This window comes from Phaethon aethereus, assembly GCF_964289735.1.
Source record: "Phaethon aethereus genome assembly, chromosome: Z".
Taxonomy (NCBI): Eukaryota; Metazoa; Chordata; class Aves; order Phaethontiformes; family Phaethontidae; genus Phaethon; species Phaethon aethereus.
The window spans coordinates 31,507,580-31,525,779 of NC_138577.1; positions in this window are offsets into that span (position 1 = coordinate 31,507,580).

Sequence of the window (18,200 nt, forward strand, 5' to 3'; positions counted from 1 at the left end):
TCCATTTGGCTTTGAAGAAGCAAGGCTAACCTGAACGGAACTCTCTGTGGCCATAGAAGGGATATTTCAGCAAGGAAGGGCATTAATGGAGTTTAAGATTACTTTATTAACAGCTTGCCAGTAAAGATGGACAGAAATCATTATAGTGCACAAAAAGATATGTGTAATGAATAATGCTGCCTTCTAAAATGTGGATTGTTGTACTAAGAAGTCTGCTGGTCATCAGAAAGCTAAATAGGCTTGATGAGGCTCTTAATGAAGAGGAAACCATCTTATTCTGGTAGAAATTAGCACATATGTGTAATATTTGGGAGCTTTGTTTTCCCTCTGCGAGGTTAAACTCAATTACATTGATTTTAACTGCATTCTTACAGCTGGAAGTGGGGACTGGGGCCCCATCTAGCTCTGATAGCGATGATAACTCAAGTGCCCCACTAGAAGGTGTGGCCTTGCAAGCATTTTTCTTTATGTGACAGATTTTAACTAGATTTTAACTAATGTCTTCACATAACAGAAAAGTCATTGCAATGCAGCAAATTCGGGTCCTCTTTTGTTATTCTTGGCATTCAGCAATGACTGCACTTCCAAAATGAGGCTGCTTGTTTTTTACCTGAGTTCATCAATATCGTAACAATCCTTTCATGACTGCCTTGTGAGACAGACTATCTGGAGCTCAGATTTGATCTAACACCAAGTTTGCACCAGTACAATCACAGTAACATTGGCAGAATTAAGCCTGCTTTACACCTATAGAGATGAAAGGAGAATCTCTTTTGCTAATGGAATGAGAAGATGACAGGATAATTTCTGTGTAAAAGAGCATACTTGTTTACACGAAGTTCCTTTGCCTTTTTCTGCCTCAGTGATTTTCAACTTATGATCCATAACCCATGGTAGGGGTGCATGGACAACTTCTTGGAGGACTGCAGACGTAGAAAAAGCAAGCCTGTTGCTAGTGGACTTATACCTGCTTACATAATTTCATTGGAAAATGTTAAAATTGATGAAAAAAATGCTCTATGTGGCCTCTTTGTGGCAATGTTATGCATCTTACCAGACTCAGGGAGAAAACCAGACTGAACCCCGATTTCCTGCCCTAACTCATAACAGCAGAGGTGGCGTTATGACAGCCAACTGGACAGCACGTATACGTGCAATTAATAAAGTAGCAAACATTTTAGCGAAAAAATAAAACGAACTTTCTCTGCCAGCCTGAGCTGCGGCTGCTAGGAGGTACGAAGTCGTGTAGTGCGCATTGCCATCTTGTGGCTCCCGCGGAGATCGTCCAGGGCCGCGCAGGAGAGGTCACCCATCCCCACGCACACCTACACCTGCCCTAGGGGACTGCGCTCTGTCACCTTTTTTTTCCCCAGCTCCTACGTGATGTTGCTTTGTCAGCATGAGTTATTCTTATTGTACGTCTCAGAAAACATGTCCAGTATTGACGGGCAGTTAGGAACGTTTTGGACAAAAAGTTCAGCAAAGTTGGAATACCTGGACTCTAAATTAAACACCACTTTTTTTCTGCAGACACTTTTGGTAGGCAAACCTTCTTCTTCTATTATTTTGTGGTTTTCCAAGTTGAACTCTTTCTGCAAAAGCTTGTTGGTGTTACTAGCAACTACAAAAGCAAGGACCAGAATAGGAAGTGTTGAGCATAAAGTTTCTCCAACTACCTTCCAGGTGAAACCAGATCTAGTATTTGAAAGATAATCAGTTCAATAAGGAAAACCTGCATGAGAAAACACACACTTTTACATTCACAAACACCCTGCTTTCTGAATCCCCATTTTCATCTTGTTCATACGAAACAAACCCATTCATGACATCTCAGTCAAAAAAGAGCACATTTTAGTTTGAATAGACAGTAAAAGGCCCAAACCTGCATGTCACTTTTTAACTTGGCCTTTTCTGAGGCTTCATGAGGTTTGCATATTTTGGTGCTGAAATGTTATGTTCATCCCCCTTTTCTTTGGTGTCATGCAAACTGGAAGAATTGACATGGCTAAAAAAAAAAATGTCTTTGGTATTTTCACAGCGTCCATGTGAAGCAGATTAGAATCTCTCATTAAAATCAGTGTTTTAATGCTTCTGATTTGCTGCTTTGATCAATGGCAAGCTTATTAGCTTTGCTTGGTGTGCTTCACTTTGCAGTTGTACCAATATGGGCTACCACCTACAGGAACAGAACTCAATCAACTCTTGAACCTTGGTCCAGCCTGATTGGTACCTTTGGCATGGTGATGATGCAACTGCTAAACAAGTAAACATGACAATAAGTCAATTTTTAGAAAATGTTGGAAGTCAGGCTTCGCCCCGCCCCCACCCTCCCCCCCCCCCCTAGACTGGGAAAGAAACCTTCAAGACCTGTAAGTTAGCTGCCCAAGGACACAAAGTGGAACTCTCTGGTGGAGCTCAGAGATTAACCTTATTTTCCTGAATTGAGTTACATCAGAACAACCTTGTAGATAAATAAATGAGAATGCATAAGTTGCACATTTCAAGGACACCCTTTCTTCAAAGTACTGGAGAGGGCAGCAAGTTTTTCTACCCTGGAGCTTGTCGGAAGTCACCCTTAGACTTTTCTGTCTGTTTTCTGGGAACACAGAAGTAGTGAAGTATTTTTTAATGAAAACAGAAAGTTAGCCCTTCAGTACCAGTGAAGCTTTTGGGGTAGACTTGTTTTTTTTTTTTTTTTTTTTAATCTTTTCAGACTGTGCTCAGCTTGTTGTTTATCAGTCCAACAGCTTGTTACATGTTTTAAAAAAATTTGGAACAGCAAGCCTTGCATCAGGGATTCAAGCCAAGAAAAGCTTAGAAAGTATCAGTCCCAAGTACACTCCGCTTCTCTTGTTTCAATTATCTAGAAATCAGAGACATGCAACAAAGAACAGGAAAAGAAACCTTTTATCTGTGAGAGAGGCCCAAGTGACACACAACTCCAAATTAATAGAGAACACAGGTTTACAGGCAATTTGCTAGAACCATGCAGTGAGATGATTTGAAACATATTTTTGCTTTCTTTACATTCAAAGTATTTGTCCTAGGGAACAGACATAAATATTGAGCTTGGTCTTTGCAACAGTGACTTCATAATTCTGGTTTAATTCTTCAAAGAGCTTAAGAATCATTGTGCTAGAAAGCGAGTGTTTAACTTAAACTGTGTGTAACTTCTCCTTTGTCTGTAAATGTTGGTATTTGCCACAGATACCAGCTGATCATGCTATTAACTTTCTCTTATTGGTTTTACCTGAAGGTAAATTGAGTGAACTTTTCTCATAGGCTGTTATGAAGACATAAAATGCCATATGAAGCCTAGACATTTCAAAAGCAGTGGGAGATTGAGTTGGCTTGTCCCTGTATCATCTTGGTGCTTGGTGTTCACCGCTGTATCCAAGAGGCAATTTGATCTGGGAAATACAGTCTGTGTTGCCAAGAAGGAAACAGGCTCAGGCTGTGGAATTGCTCACATGGTAACTTGTGGTGCTGAAATACAGCTGAGGATCTGCGTCTAACTCATGAAAGTGGCAACCTCAGTTGCCATTGCAGGGCTGAATAATGAGACATGGATCCAGTCACAGAAGCACTTTGTCATGTGATTTTCAGTGTATTTCAACATGACATAAAAAATTCTTTGGAAACTCAAAAACCATCATTCAGAATCCTAAAGTTTTCACCTGTAATCCACCTACATAGATGAACAAGAGTTTAAAAACCTTCTTTAGAATGTTTAAAATCTACTTTAGATCCCTTAACATCAGAAATATTCTTAAAGTAGAAAGACTTTTCTAGAAGCATGTTGTGCTTCAGACAGTAATTTCTTGAAAGACATTCTGCAGAATGTTTTATAGCTTAACCATAACTATTTATAATAAGATCACAAAACATAATATATTTTTCAAGTAATCAAATTTACATGTCTCACAATGCTGCATATGGGATAGGTGGCAGGAGTTACTCTTACACACTTCTAAGCAGGACACTTTGCTGCTTCTTTATTTCTGTAGCGTGTTATATATAACATACATATGTCATATATATGTTCCATACACACATAATTTTTGTAGACATTTAATTGTCTTATAAACTTTTAGAGGGATACATCATTATTTATTTAGTTAGGATACTTTAATGAAAACTAATTGATGCACAAAGGTCAAAACCTCAGTGTTAGTTAATATTGGACACCAAGTTAGATTTGCTGCACAGTAAACATATTTCCACACCTGAGAACAATGGTATTAGGAAAGACAGCAAGGGGTGGATTATTTTCAGAAAAAAAAAGAAAAAAAAAAAAAGAAAAAAAAAAAAGTGTCTGAATTCCAGCATCTCTCTTCAGAAAAACTGAAACCATCATCTGACAGGAAGGAAAGTTGAAAGACCCTTTGGACATTTGCCCTGTTTATACCTGCTGCCAGTTGCTGACCTTGTAGGAAAGGCTCAGGAGCCTTTTATCTCTCCTGACACAAGGAGTTCATTATTCAAGAGACAGCTGGGTAGCCCAAACTCAATAAATTCCCACATGTTCAGAAAAGGATTCATTTTTAGGCTCTATGTCTGTTTGCTCAACCTACAAAAGGATTTGGTGCAGCAGGAATCACCTGTGCAAACTGTGACACCTCTACCACATTTCCTTCCAGCTCTGATACACCTTCCTCCCCTTCCCACCATTCCCAGTCTCCACTGGTAAACACTTTCAATATGAATGTGTTTCATACTCTATTTCGCTAGCAAATACCTTCCTTTTGCTTGTTGACTCTTACGAGTCACACATAAGATCCTCCCCATGATGCTCAGGACAGGTCCACTGACTTCAGTAATTGTGGCAGTGATTCTGGGAGTCCTTCCATCTAAAGTCTCCATCGTCTGCCCATCTTAGCTGAGAAGTGATGAGGTGACTGCAACCTTTCTGTTTCCATGATCTGCTGAGCTGAAGAGCAGATGGCCTGCTGCCTGAAACTGGTGACTGAAAAACAGTGCTGCACAGCATTGCTTTCTAGCAGCCGACGCGTAGACAGTCTGAACCACTGCTGTAGGATCAGCTCATCTCTACACGCTCATCTCTACACCTAGTTCAGCCACAGTCTTCTATCCAGGGCATATTCCTAGAAGGCAGCAGAAGAATCTGTTGCCTCATCTATCTGGTTTACCAGCACCAAACAAGACCCATCCAGAGATCAAAATGTGGCCTTATACTTAGGAAGTCTGTTTTCTAGGGCAATCAGTGACCATTCTGAGTTCTTCATCACATTCATGCCTATGGCAGCTCTTAATGCTGCTTGAGCATCTTTGTGGCAAAATGCATCTGACAGAGCTAAATGAAGCAGCAGCTTATTCCTTCCAGCTGTGGAAGAAAGAATGGGCTGATGGAGAACTTCTTAGTCTCGTTTCTGCGGGACAGTGAAAGTTTGTTTTAACTGATGGCAACTGTATGAAAAATCAGTGGGAATGTTAATGACAGGTTGGTAATGAAGGAAAGGTCCTGGTAGCTGGGGATAAGGAATCACAGTGGTGAAGTCCTTGTCCTCTCCTTTTGCAGTTGCCCAGTATCTCCTTATTTACAAAACCTCATGGTCTTCTTCACAGGGAGCTTTATAAAGATGGAGACGGAAAGAAATAGTCCCTGGAAAGTATCCAGGAGGGTCTAAGGAGACTATGGGAAGCAGGAGGAAAACAAGTTAGTATCAGAGAGATATGAACATTGTCTGAAAGATGTTAGAAGAATTCAGGTGACTCTTCAGGACATTACACTGCCAGGAATATTTGGCATAGGTAGCAATGGGTGTTTCCTGGATACTCTTCCACTCTCTGAAATCTGTGCAAGTGCTCTGGAAATCTTGTGAGAATGAGCTAATATGAGACTCACAGTCTGTTACAGTCTGGACAGGAAATGTTCTTGCAGTGTTTTGGCTTCGTTTATTGTGACCAGATGACATGCAAGAATGTGTGAAAATGAAAAATGATGGAGCAGAGGTGGGGATAAACATGTTAATGAATGACAGTATTTTGTATCTTATAAGGGTTTTGCACCTTAAAAGGAACTTTTTCTTAGGTTCAGATGGAGGAACATGAAGAAAAGATCTTGAATTGTTCCCACATCGTTGGCTTATGTTCACCTGCCCCTGCTAGGCTGGAAATGTGAGCAAAGGTCTCTGATAAGAGAGACCCCTTTAAAAATGAAAAACCCCTCTGAAAGCAGACAAATATGCCAAGGAAGAAAATATGCTGCAAAACAATGTCCTGAAGAGTTACTCTTGTGGTCAGCCTGTGCTTTCAGCTGCCTGTCAACATAAATTCCTCATTGCAAACTTCATCAGTTTGATCAAAAAAGCTTTCAGAAGTGAGAAGGCTTGCTATTTAAGGCAGCATACTGTGCCTTTGCAGCATGGAAAAAATATGAGAAATATTGAGGGAATAAGCTTTTTCTTCCCTCTTGCAAAGATTTCAAGCTTAAGGTAATCTTCCCAGCATTAGTCACTGAGAATTAGTATGTCCTCCCCAGCCACTGCTTCTAGATGCTGGGCCAGACTGTAAAAACTAAATAGACTTCAGTGGAATGCCTAAAATTCATTTTCTCACTCAGATGCTTTCATCTCACTCATTTCATTGTGTTTACAGGCTGGCAGGTTTCCTGAGGGCAGCCATGATTTAGATTTACAGTTCCCTGGCCAGTCTGATTCTGAAGAAAAGTTATAACACCTGTAATGTAATACTGTTTCCGAAAAGAGTGAAAAATGTCGTGGTCTGAAGAGGAAGCCTCTAAACTGTAATAACCACAGTATATCACATATCTCTGCATCCCATTGCAGCAGCTGAGGTTGCTATTACTTCAAAACAGTTTCAATTCCCTTTCCGCTGTCTCCACCCACTCGTTTTAAAGAAATCAAACCTGTTTGATCACGCTGGAGACTCAATTTTAAAAAAATCTCTGGGTTTGCTTCTTTCCTCTATCCAAATCAGGCTGGGGAAACTCTGGGATCTTTGAGAGAGAGGGAAAGCAACTGTGTGTGATGGTGCAGCACCTCTTCCCGGCTGCATAAAACAGATGGACACCCTTGCCATGTCCTGCCAAACACTGGACAGCCAGGTTTTCACTCCTCAACATTTATGGGCTCCCACATATGTGCTGAGGGACATCAAAGTGTGGTACAAACTCCACTGAGAATGGTGCAAAACTTGAACTCCAAGCTGCCAAGAGCACATGGTCAGAAACAACACCCAAGAGTCACTTTTACAGATAACACCAAGAGGACAGGAGAAGTGTCAAAGAAAGAAAAAGTGAGTCAGGCACAAGCCAAACACTCTCACTTTCCTCTAAGCAGGTTGTTATTCTTACAGTATCTTTTGTTTTATCAACATATTTAGACACTATTCACTGAAATAATGACTGCTGTTACCCTCCCCCACAAAGGTTAGCCATCTCATGATTAATTTGAATAAGATCCTTTCAAGAATGTGAGCTTTTATATTTACTGCATCTTTTTAGCTCCTTCCTTTTCAGTTTTCCACATACCTCTGTAATTCTTGTTACCAGACTATTCAAAATCAGGAATTTCTCAATATCTCTTGAAAATTGCTTTTGTTGCACGACTGGCCACTGAAATGTAAATACTCTGTGTTGCATTTCTCTCTGGGTGAATCAGAGGTGTAAATAAACTTATACTGGTAAGTAAGAAAAAAGAAACAGGCCCAAGAATTCTGAATAACCACCTGGAATTTCAGATATTGATGTAAATCTTTTTATTTGGGGATATTCTATCTTCATCAATGGCAAAGCACTTTTCGGCCTTCTAAGAAGGTATTCAGTAACAATAATTCAAGCCCATTAGGATATAAATAGAAATTAATGTATTGTAGAGATACTTTGAAACTCATGTTATTCTAGATCTGACTATTCTCACTACTTACTGTAGCCTCACTGGGTGCTTAAGAATCACAAGTAACAGTGTGAGGCTTCTTAACTTTTATTGGACAAGAGAGATACTTCCAAAAAAAGCAAGTCAACAGATTACTTTGATCCTCCAGCCATGCCATTTTTCTGACTAACCCTGAAACTAGTTTTCCATATCAAGCTTTAAGTTCATTTAGATTATCTTCAGATCTGAAACTACAGTGAGAAGGAGCATATCATGTTATCATAACCCTTCAGACTAGGGAGAAGAGAGAGGGATGGCCAGGTCACAAGTGACTTCACCCACTGCAGTGCATGGCTCAAGCCAAGATCTGATCTACTTCTTCATGGCTGGTTCTTCTTGGCAGCCGCAGCTGATGCTGAGAGAATGTGTGGGCAGCTCTTGCCTGTAAGCTGGTAAGATCTGTCACCTTCAGCTGTTTGTAACACAGGGCTGATAAGTTTAATCACTGCCTCCGTCCTCTGTGGAACATGTCGTTTCAACACTGGCTTTGGTGTCCTGCATGTTTTAAAGCAATGTAGTTCTGCTTTGAGCAGGAGGTTGAACCAGATGACATACTGACGTTCCTTCCAGCCTGAATTACCCTGTCACTTCTAAGTCTTGGTGCATTTTATGGTGCAAGAAGCCAAGGCCAGTCAGGAAAACACCCGTATTTGTTACTTGGTGCTCTGCCTGGGTGAGTGTGAATCTACGTATGAGACACTGAAAAAACCATATCATTTGCCCTTTGTGTCTGCTGTAAAATACTGGACAAAACTTTTGGGGAATGAGAGCTGTAATGTACAGAATTCCAAGACACAAAATTGCCATGGCACTGCAGATGCTCAGTGCCTCCTCTGTCCTGTGGCACATGCAGCAGTAGCCTGACTCCTTGGCACCAGGATGAGAACTCTGTGTATGGTAAATCTCAGGAGGCTCATGAAGGTTTGGCCCTACCAGCATTGACCAGATACTAAACCCATATGTGGTGTCTAAATTGTCCTAGCCCTGTTTCAGGAGCTGAAAGCTTAGGCAGATCTGAGACAGAGCAGAAGTGACGGTGTAAATGAAGGTAGCACATAGTTCACAAATTTAAGCTTCAAAGGAAAATCACAAATACGCAAATCTCATTTGCTTCTGTATTTATGGGTTTGGGGATCCACTCCAAGAGAGAACCAGCAAGATGCCACACCAGTTCACAGAATTTCCTCTCTCAGATATCAGGCTGGTCTGCTTTTGTCTTAGTTCATTTAGAGCATGCTTGCACATGCAGAACATTTGGGCTTGACAACATGGTTCTCTTCTTCTACCTTAGGAATCCACAAAACCTGAAATAACCTCTTCTGGGGTATAAAATAAAGAGATGGATAATACCCTGCAACCTGCAATGAAATATAATCCGTATTATTCCTACAGTAAAGAGAATAACCCCGTAACTCAAATAAAGAAGGCTTGGAAGACAATGATTTTTCAGTTGACCTTTTATTTCAATAAATTATTCTACTTTGCACATCAGCATAAGTGCAATGTTCAAAAAGTTCATGCTATTGAAAGTGATTAACAAGGACTTGTGACTTAGTATTCTATAAACATAATAAAAGTTGGAGTAAGAGCACACCTGCTTTAATCTGTGGTGCTTAACAAGCGTCTCTAAAAGAATCCATCCCAAACAACACTCTTTTCACAACAGGACTCTTTGAGAGTGGGGAGGCTAGAGTCTGGGAGCCTGCACTGAGATGCAGTATTCCTCCCTTGTGTCACTCTGTTTTCAACTATCTTGTGCTTACATGGTGTCAAATGGAATTGCTACCAAGTGCTGGTAGGCAGTCACTCTACAACTTGTATGAAGTTTTTCCTGCAGACAGAAGACCTAGGGTAAGGTCTTAAAGGGAGGAGGAGATCCCTGAATACAGGAAAAGGCAGGGTATGATCAATCCCATTGTGGTTATTTAGTTGCCAATAAAGCCAAAGCCCAGGGAAGCTGACCATGTATAATTTCACTTACCAGGTCATAGCTCCAGCTGCCTTCATCCTAAGGGCACCCCGGGTAGGGTGTGGAGAATTAGCAGCTACAGACGTAACTGGAACATGCATAAATCCCTCTGGGCACTGGTTGCAGTTGAAGATTCAGAATCACAGAATGGCTGAGGTTGGCAGGGACCTCTGGAGGCCATGTTGTCCAACACCTCTGCTCAAGCGGGTCCACCTAAGGCCAGTTGCGCAGGACCACGTCCAGATGACTTTTGAATATCCCCAAGGAGGGAGACTCCAAGCTCCATGGGCAACCTGTGCTCAGTCACCCTCACAGTGAAAAAAGTGCTTCCTGATGTTCAGAGGGAATCTCTTGTGTCTCAATTTGTACCCATTGTGTCTTCTCCTGTCAGTTGCCCTCCTCTTGTTTGCTCTCATTGTGTGCCCAAGGTGGGCTTGGCTGGGAAGAAAGGAGTATGCCCTCACCAGCCTCCATCTGGGTGAGGGTTGTCCTTCAGGAAGTTAACTTGCTCAGGCTTTACTACCAGAAGATAAAAGTTTAAAAAATGGTGTATCTGTGCCAGTTCACTACACAGCTTGAAGAGAAGTTATTCAAACTTCTTAACAGCTCTACCTCTGTTTCTGATAGAATAAGGATTAGCCACAGCTATTATATTTTTGTTTCAAGTGGGCTGTGGGAAAACAGTTGATGTTTACAAGCTCTGTGTATTTTACTGGTTAAGGAAATGGATATCTTGTTTAGAGGTGGGAGATGACAGTGACTCCCCAGTTCACTTGTCTGCTATAGGGTGGACCTGACCTGGAGCTGGACTCCAGACTTTGGACAAGTTCAGATGACGGTCTTAGCACCTCCTCATGACTTGATTGTTCCCTTTCCAGGGAGTCAGGCGCCAACATAACTATGCCAAAATAGTCCCCTGCTACCATCTGCTATCAGCTTGTGTGGGAGCCTGTGGTGGGTTGACATCAGCAGCCAAGCCCTCACCCAGGTGCTTTCTCAGTTCCCTCCAGTGCGTGAGGGAGAGAACTGGAAGGACAAAAGCAAGAAAAAGTCGTGATGGATTGAAATAAAGATAGTTTAATAAGGGAAGAAAAAAAATCAAAACAACTCTAATGCAAAAGCAATCACTCACCACCTTCCACAAGCCCACTGATGCCCCGCCAGTTTCCAAGCAATACCTATTTTGGAAAAACTCCCTGACCCAGTTTTATTGCTGAGTGTGACGTTATATGGCGTGAAATAAGTCTTTAGTCAATTCAGGTCTGTTGTTCTGCCTGTGCCCCCCCCCCCCCCCGCCATTTGTCCACCCCTAGCCTACTGACTGCAGCGATAGAGACAGAAACAGAAAGCCTTCACGCTCTGTAAGCACTGCTCAGCAACAGCTAAAAAGTCACTGTGTTATCAACATAAAATGTCACTGCATTATCAACATTGTTGTGGTCACAAATCCAAAACACATTACCTTACCAGCTGCTGTGAAGAAAATTAACTCTGTCCCAACCAGAACCCACCACTTGCTTTAATAGTTTTCTCCAGCAGCTAAAAATAACAAAAAACTCTGAGTCTTCTTTCTCATTTTAACATTTCTGTCTTTATCCTTTAACCAGCCACTGATTCTTGCTTTGTCTTTCTCTGCTGAGTTAAAGGGCTTTAGAATACCCAGTGTTTAATGTCCATGGAGGTATTTGTACACTGTTATTAAGCTATATCTCAATTTTTGCTATTCTCTGTAACTTAAAATCATTAAAGACTTTAAGAAAGGATCTCTAAATCCTTGCTTTAAGACACTTCCTCCATGCCATCAGATCATTTTATGGCTCTTTTGAATACCCTCTCCATGTCTGATGTTTGTGTGTGTGTGTGCATGTCTTAGTGTTGAGTGTGTGAACTTGAAAACAGATGCCCAGTACCCAGTTTATCAATGTCACATCCAGAAGAAAAATGGTATTTTCAGCTTCTACCCACTTTTCTTCTTTATCCATCCAAGAACTGTAATAATGTACCTTGCCTCTGAATTGACAGATGAACTCCTGTTGAGCTTAGTCTCCTACTTCTCACAGTCATCCACACTGCTGCCCATGTATTTGTTGGCATGACTTGCAGGCCTTCCTTTTATGACTGTGACCGTGTATTAAATGGTCACATTAAAGCATATTTTGCATGAGTAATTCCAGTTTTACAAGCAATCCAGGTTGCATAAACAAACATGCATACATACTTGTGTATGTATACATAAATCTTACATACATTATATATATATTATGAATTTATATATTTTATAGATACTATGTGTTATATATAGATGTCTTACTATACCCACTGAGTCATCATGGTTATTTACCACTGTGTCAATCTGTGTCATCCACAACTGTTATGAGCTCCTGTGCTTATGGATCTCTGCCAGAGCTACAGTCTGATCATCTGTTAGAGGCAGCTCTCCACAGGACTAAGGACCTATTGGAAGAGCTGGGCTGTCATAACAGAGAGCAGATAGATGAAGTGGCAGGAGGTGAAAGAGTCCTTATTTTAGGTAAAAATGGAATTTTATTGTACTGTAACTCTCAGAATTTGTCAAACATGCAGACTTAGCTATTTCAAAGTTGAAGAGCTTAGCAGAAGTGGCATTCTCACACGTTGATGCTCTGGTACATTGTCTTCTTCATCATTTGTCTAGGCTGCAGTTCTGAAAGGACATAATTGAACATATTGTCAATGTTTGATTCCCCACAGCCTGTTCAAAGCAACACTGTGAAAGCCATGTCCTTACCACTGTGCTGATCTGCCTGCCTTGTTTTGCTTAATTTCCAGTCTTCACATCCAGCGTTAGGTTTTCATCTTCACCTCTAAGGGCTGCAGAATTCTGCTCTGACCTTCATTTTTAACTACTCCCCCCCACCTTTTGCCAGCTGGGATTGGAACTCGCACCTGCAGCCCTGCAGTTATTTTCTCTTGAACAGCTCCATTAGCTCAGATCCACGTACACTCCTCTATACATGGTCCAGCCACTAGAGGGGACAGAGCCTTGCACTGGTGTAAACGCACCTCAGGCGAGATCTGGTAAAATGCCTGTTTCTGAAATGAAGCTTGTTCTTTGGGAGAAGAGCAGGTTGGACAGGTGACTGGAAAAAAACCCACCTTTTGTTTTGAGACTTGTAGGTTGATGGCACAACAGCTTGTCAAGAGAGAGGCAGGCCGAGAGACAGTGCCAGGGTGTTATTCCCCTTCGCCAGAGGCAATGCGTGATCTCTCTCCCAAGGTACTCTGCTAGGAATGGAAGTAACCATGCTCACTTTGGTGAAGCAATTTGAGATCCTGGGAGGCAAAGGAATGTCACACAACGATAGCTGGTATTAAGACTCAGCACTCCACCACGGCACTCCCTGTTTTCTGAAGGGTTGCCATTGCTGGCCATGCTGCAATTAGCCAAACCTCTTTCTGGTTCTTTAGCTCAGTTTGGTTTGCTTTCTCTCTCACACAAACTAGTAAGCTTTGTACACAACCATCATAACATATGCAAAAAATTTTAATGAATCTAGTGAGAACTTCTCATAGATGTAAAATAATTAATGTCTCCTGTACTGTCTCTTACTGTTGGTTGGCTGCTCACACCCTGTGTGCTTTGGTTGTGCTTCTCTGTAACTTTCCTGGTGTAATTTGGCTGGCAGGAGACAAGCATAATCTGCCATTTATGAACTGGCTGGAGGGCATCTGGGAGTTTTGTAACTGAGTAAGGGAAATCTTAAACCAGAAAACTTGAACAGCTTAGCCTGTGGTTTGACGGCATTAAATGGGAACTCCAGGGGATGCACCAGCTTCTATAATGGCTGTTGAAATGCTGCTTTAGGGGAACATGTCAGGCCATGCATACAGCTGCACTTTAGTTGGAAATGTTGAAAACTAATAGCACAGCATTTAAATTAATGAATATTTGGCAGTATTGGTGTGACTATGCTCCTGTGTGGATCTGAAACTACAGGGCATAAAGAAGCTTTACCCAATCAAGGTAATTCATTTTGCAGTTTTGTCAATCATTTAGATCAAGAGATCATGGTAAGACTTCCTATGATGCTGATGTGATTAGACTTTCTGTGGTGCTGAGAATAAACTAATTTCCAGGTTAGTAAAACATATGATTGTTACCTAGTTCATATTTTCTTGAATATATAACTCGTAAAGCTGTACCACTGTGTCTTAAAAGACTTGGTAAGTTGAAAATACTGTTTAAGCTTAAAGCTAGCAATGCTCTAATTCAGGTATGCAATAGAAATATTAATTAGGAGACCTTCATGGAAAGATGATAAAAAATGACCCAAACTCCTTTTTAGCACATAATAACCCTACAGCTGGTCTTTGGAGGTAAGTAGCTCTTAGACCAGAAGATGGGGGTGCGGCGAGAGAATGAGAAAATTCTGCATATACTGGCAAAAAAACCTCAGATTGCCCAAAGCAATTGTCAGAGGCAGCTCCTACAGTCATCGTTATCCATAAAAACAGAAAAGACATGGATCTAAAACTCTCCAGGACATGCCAGCCTTAAAGGACACTACAGGGACTGATTAGTCAGAATCACAGGCAACTGGCAGCACTGCAGTAGCCAAGGAGGGTCTTCATCATTAAATGTAATCTTAACAATGCATTTGCTGTTTGATCTTCTTGCAAATTTCTTCTGTTATTATGAATCTACAGCTTTTAAGTGTTCTCTTATTTGCAAAATTTAAATAGCATTAGGGCTGAAAGAATGATCAGACACAAGGCATGCCATTCCCAGGGGGATGGATGTCTTTCAAACCCCAGTTGGAGACCATTGTCATAGTCACCAGTATATCCTATCTATCCAAAGGCCAAAGGATGCACCGAGTTGGAGGTGAGAATGGCAGGATTTCTGCATAAAGAGCCTTTTATGCTGATCACCAGAAGATGATGTGAGTCAAAATCATGGATTAAATGTCAAAACCTCAGGAACCAGACTGTGACGGGTGAAACAGCAAAGGTTGCACTTGCATAAGCTGTAATCTGCTCATATGAAGCGTCGCACTGCATTCAGCAGTACTGTGCAGAGAAGGCATTGATAAGCATGACTACATCCACTGAGAAATGCCCTGTGTTCTTAGGACAAAAATCCCCTTTTTATTTCCTCCTTCCCTTGAGTTTGCAGAGGACTGTAGCCTGTACAGGAATACTTTGTTCAGTTGCTTAGGTGCTATAAGTTTCTATTAAATTTTCTGCTCTTTACTCCTCTCATAATCTCAGACTTCAGATGGGTTGCCAGGAGTAAATCAGTGCACAGTCTAACGTAAGGTGTTTAAGGACGGCTAATGTCTGAGGCTAAACATTTTCCAACAAGGTATGGAATATATTAGTAAGTGTGATAGTGCTACAGAGGGCACTGCACCACCCTCTCTATTACCTTTGCCCGCTCCAGGGCTTGGGTACTCATGCTCCAGGGATTCCAGGCTTAACTCTGCTCCCACCTGGCTCTATAACCTCTGCTCAGGCTGCTGGTGAAGCTGCTGACCTGTGACAAAGCACTGTGCAAATGTCTGTAGAAAATAAGAAATAAGAGTGATAAAGGTAGAATTACAGGCAGGGTATCAAGGTAGGTCAAGATTTTGAGAGGAAGGATACTGATATGAGGAGGAATAAACTTCTAACAGAAGGTAAAGGGAAACTGGTTTGTAGGTTATTGGCTGTCCTTGATATTGGCGGAGCTGGTGGAAGATGGTGGGTTTGTAATGCCAAGGGTTTGCTACAGGGAGCCACAGAGGTGGGTGGTCTCCCCTGGATGTTGCCTGCTGAGCCAACTAAGGTTTCTCAGATGCCTTACAAGAGGTAGTGTATGTAGCTCTGTCTGTAGCCCATAAAACATAACTATCTCTTGCCAGTGCCACTCAGTAAATACTTGCTGTGTAGAATCATAGAACCATAGAATAGTTTGGGTTGTGAGGGACCTTTAAAGGTCATCTAGTCCAACACCCCTGCAGTGAGCTGGGACATCATCAACTAGATGAGGTTGCTCAGACCCCTGTCCAACCTCATCTTGAAGAATGTTTCCAGGGATGGGGCATCTACCACCTCTCTGGGCAACCAGTGACAGTGTTTCACCACTCTCATTCTGGAAAATTTCTTCCTTATATCTCATCAAAATCTTACCCCCTTTAGTTTAAAACCATTACCCTCATCCTAGCACAACAGGCCCTGCTAAAAAGTCTGTCCCCACCTTTCCTATAGGCCCCCTTTAAGTACTGGAAGGCTGCAAGAAGGTCTCCCAGGAGCCTTCTCTTCTCCAGGATGAACAACCCCAACTCTCTCAGCCTGTCCTCACAGGAGAGGTGTTCCAGCCCTCTTGTCATTTTTGTGGCCCTCTGCTGGACCCAGTCCAACAGGTCCATGTCTTTCCTGTGCTGAGGGCTCCAGAGTTGGATGCAGGACTCTAGGTGGGGTCTCACCAGAGCAGAGTAGAGGGGCAGAATCACCTCCCTCAACCTGCTGGCCACGCTGCTTTGGATGCAGCCCAGGATATGGTTGGCCTTTGGGGCTGCGAGTGCACATTGCTGGCTCATGTCCAGCTTTTCACCCACCAGTGCCCCCAAGTCCTTCTTGGAAGCGCTGCTCTGAATCCCTTCATCCCCCAGCCTGTACTGATACCGGGGGATGCCCTGACCCAGGTGCAGAACCCTGTGCTTGCCTTCATTGAACTTCATGAGGTTCACACGGGCCCATTTCTAGAGCTTGTGTAGTTCCCGCTTGTTGTAAAGTACCCAGTTGTGTACTTGTAAAGTTCTGCATATCCTGTTTGCAGACCCTCTTTGTACCTGACTACAGACACCTGAACAAATAGACCTGAAAGTGGGGTGACAGCAGGACCTTCTGCACAAAACATCACCTCCGAGCCATTTCAGCACTGGCAGACTGTATGTGAAGCCACTAGGGTACAGAGGAGGTTGTCACTCAGACATTGGGGTTTACCTTGCACAGAAAGCCCAGGGTCCCTACCTAGGGGACCTGGATAAGAGCTTTAACTTTTACACCAGATATTTTGTGCCTTGATTTTTCTGATTTATTAATAGTATATAAAATGATCTAATATTTGGCCACTGCCTTTAAATCATAGGACTTTCCATTCTAAATGACAACCTTTGCATTTTATTAGTGTGGCTTAGTCTTTAATAAGCCTTTTCTATGTCCATATATATTATCAACGCTCTGAGAACAAGCTTTTGTACCTATTATAAATAATTTTGGCAGTGGCATGACCACATCTGCTGACATGGTTGAGAATACGACGCTGCTGCCCCGGGTCTCGACACGCACACGCAGAGGAGGACACATACGTATTGCAGTTGCACTGAGAGGGGAAAGGTGTGGGCTAGTGGCGTGGGTGCAGCTGGGGCTGACGAAGCCTCCTGCATTCAATTGTCTCTGCTGAGACCAAACCTCTATAAGCCATGCAAAGATGTTTAGCTCCTCTTTTTCAATTTCCTCATTCCTGGAAGGGGTGTTTTAGGTCCTCCGTCCCTGGAGAGACACAAGAGTTGATTGATTAATATCTGTAAAACACCAAAGAGAGAAGCACTGTGTAAATGCCATGATTGATTATTGCTACTCAGCCTTTCAAAGGAGCATCAAACTATGTCTAGCCTTTGAGCTCAGCTGGATCTTTGGGGTGAAACAGAGAACTGCATCTTGAGAGCTTGGGAGCTACTGCTTGACAGCCTCTGTAAGCACAACAGGCTAGCGTTTGCTGTGTGCCCTGGGCTGTGTTTGCCTTACTCCCAATTCTTTTTGCTTTAGCTGGTAGTACATTATTACTTATTAGTATTATTATCAAGAGTTAAAGTGTCTGGTTGGTATTGCCAATTTGTTGCTAATTTCTATGAATTCCTTCTCGTTCTCCCTTAACTCAAATATCAGATGTCTGAATACTGTTTTTGAAGCCACTGGGAGCAATGCATTACAAGTGCGGACTCCCAGAAGACACCTGTTTGCAGAAGTCCCTGCCAGGACCACGACCAAACATGACAGGCAGTTTGGCCCATCTGAGCAAGGACTGGGGAAAGAGATGTTGCTACCCAAGGAAAGGACAAGAAATCATGAATGTGTACTGAGCAAATTCTAGCAGCGTTGTTGTGTCATCTCCTGGCAGTGACAAAGGATGGCAGATATCTTCATCGACCCACAATATGTTAAGATCATTTCTGGAGGCATTTCTGGTAGCTTATTACAGTAATAATTTCTTCTGCCTGTCTTGTACAATATTAGGTGATGAAACAAATCTCTCATCTTCAGGCCTCAGACCCTGGAACATTGCCCTGGAT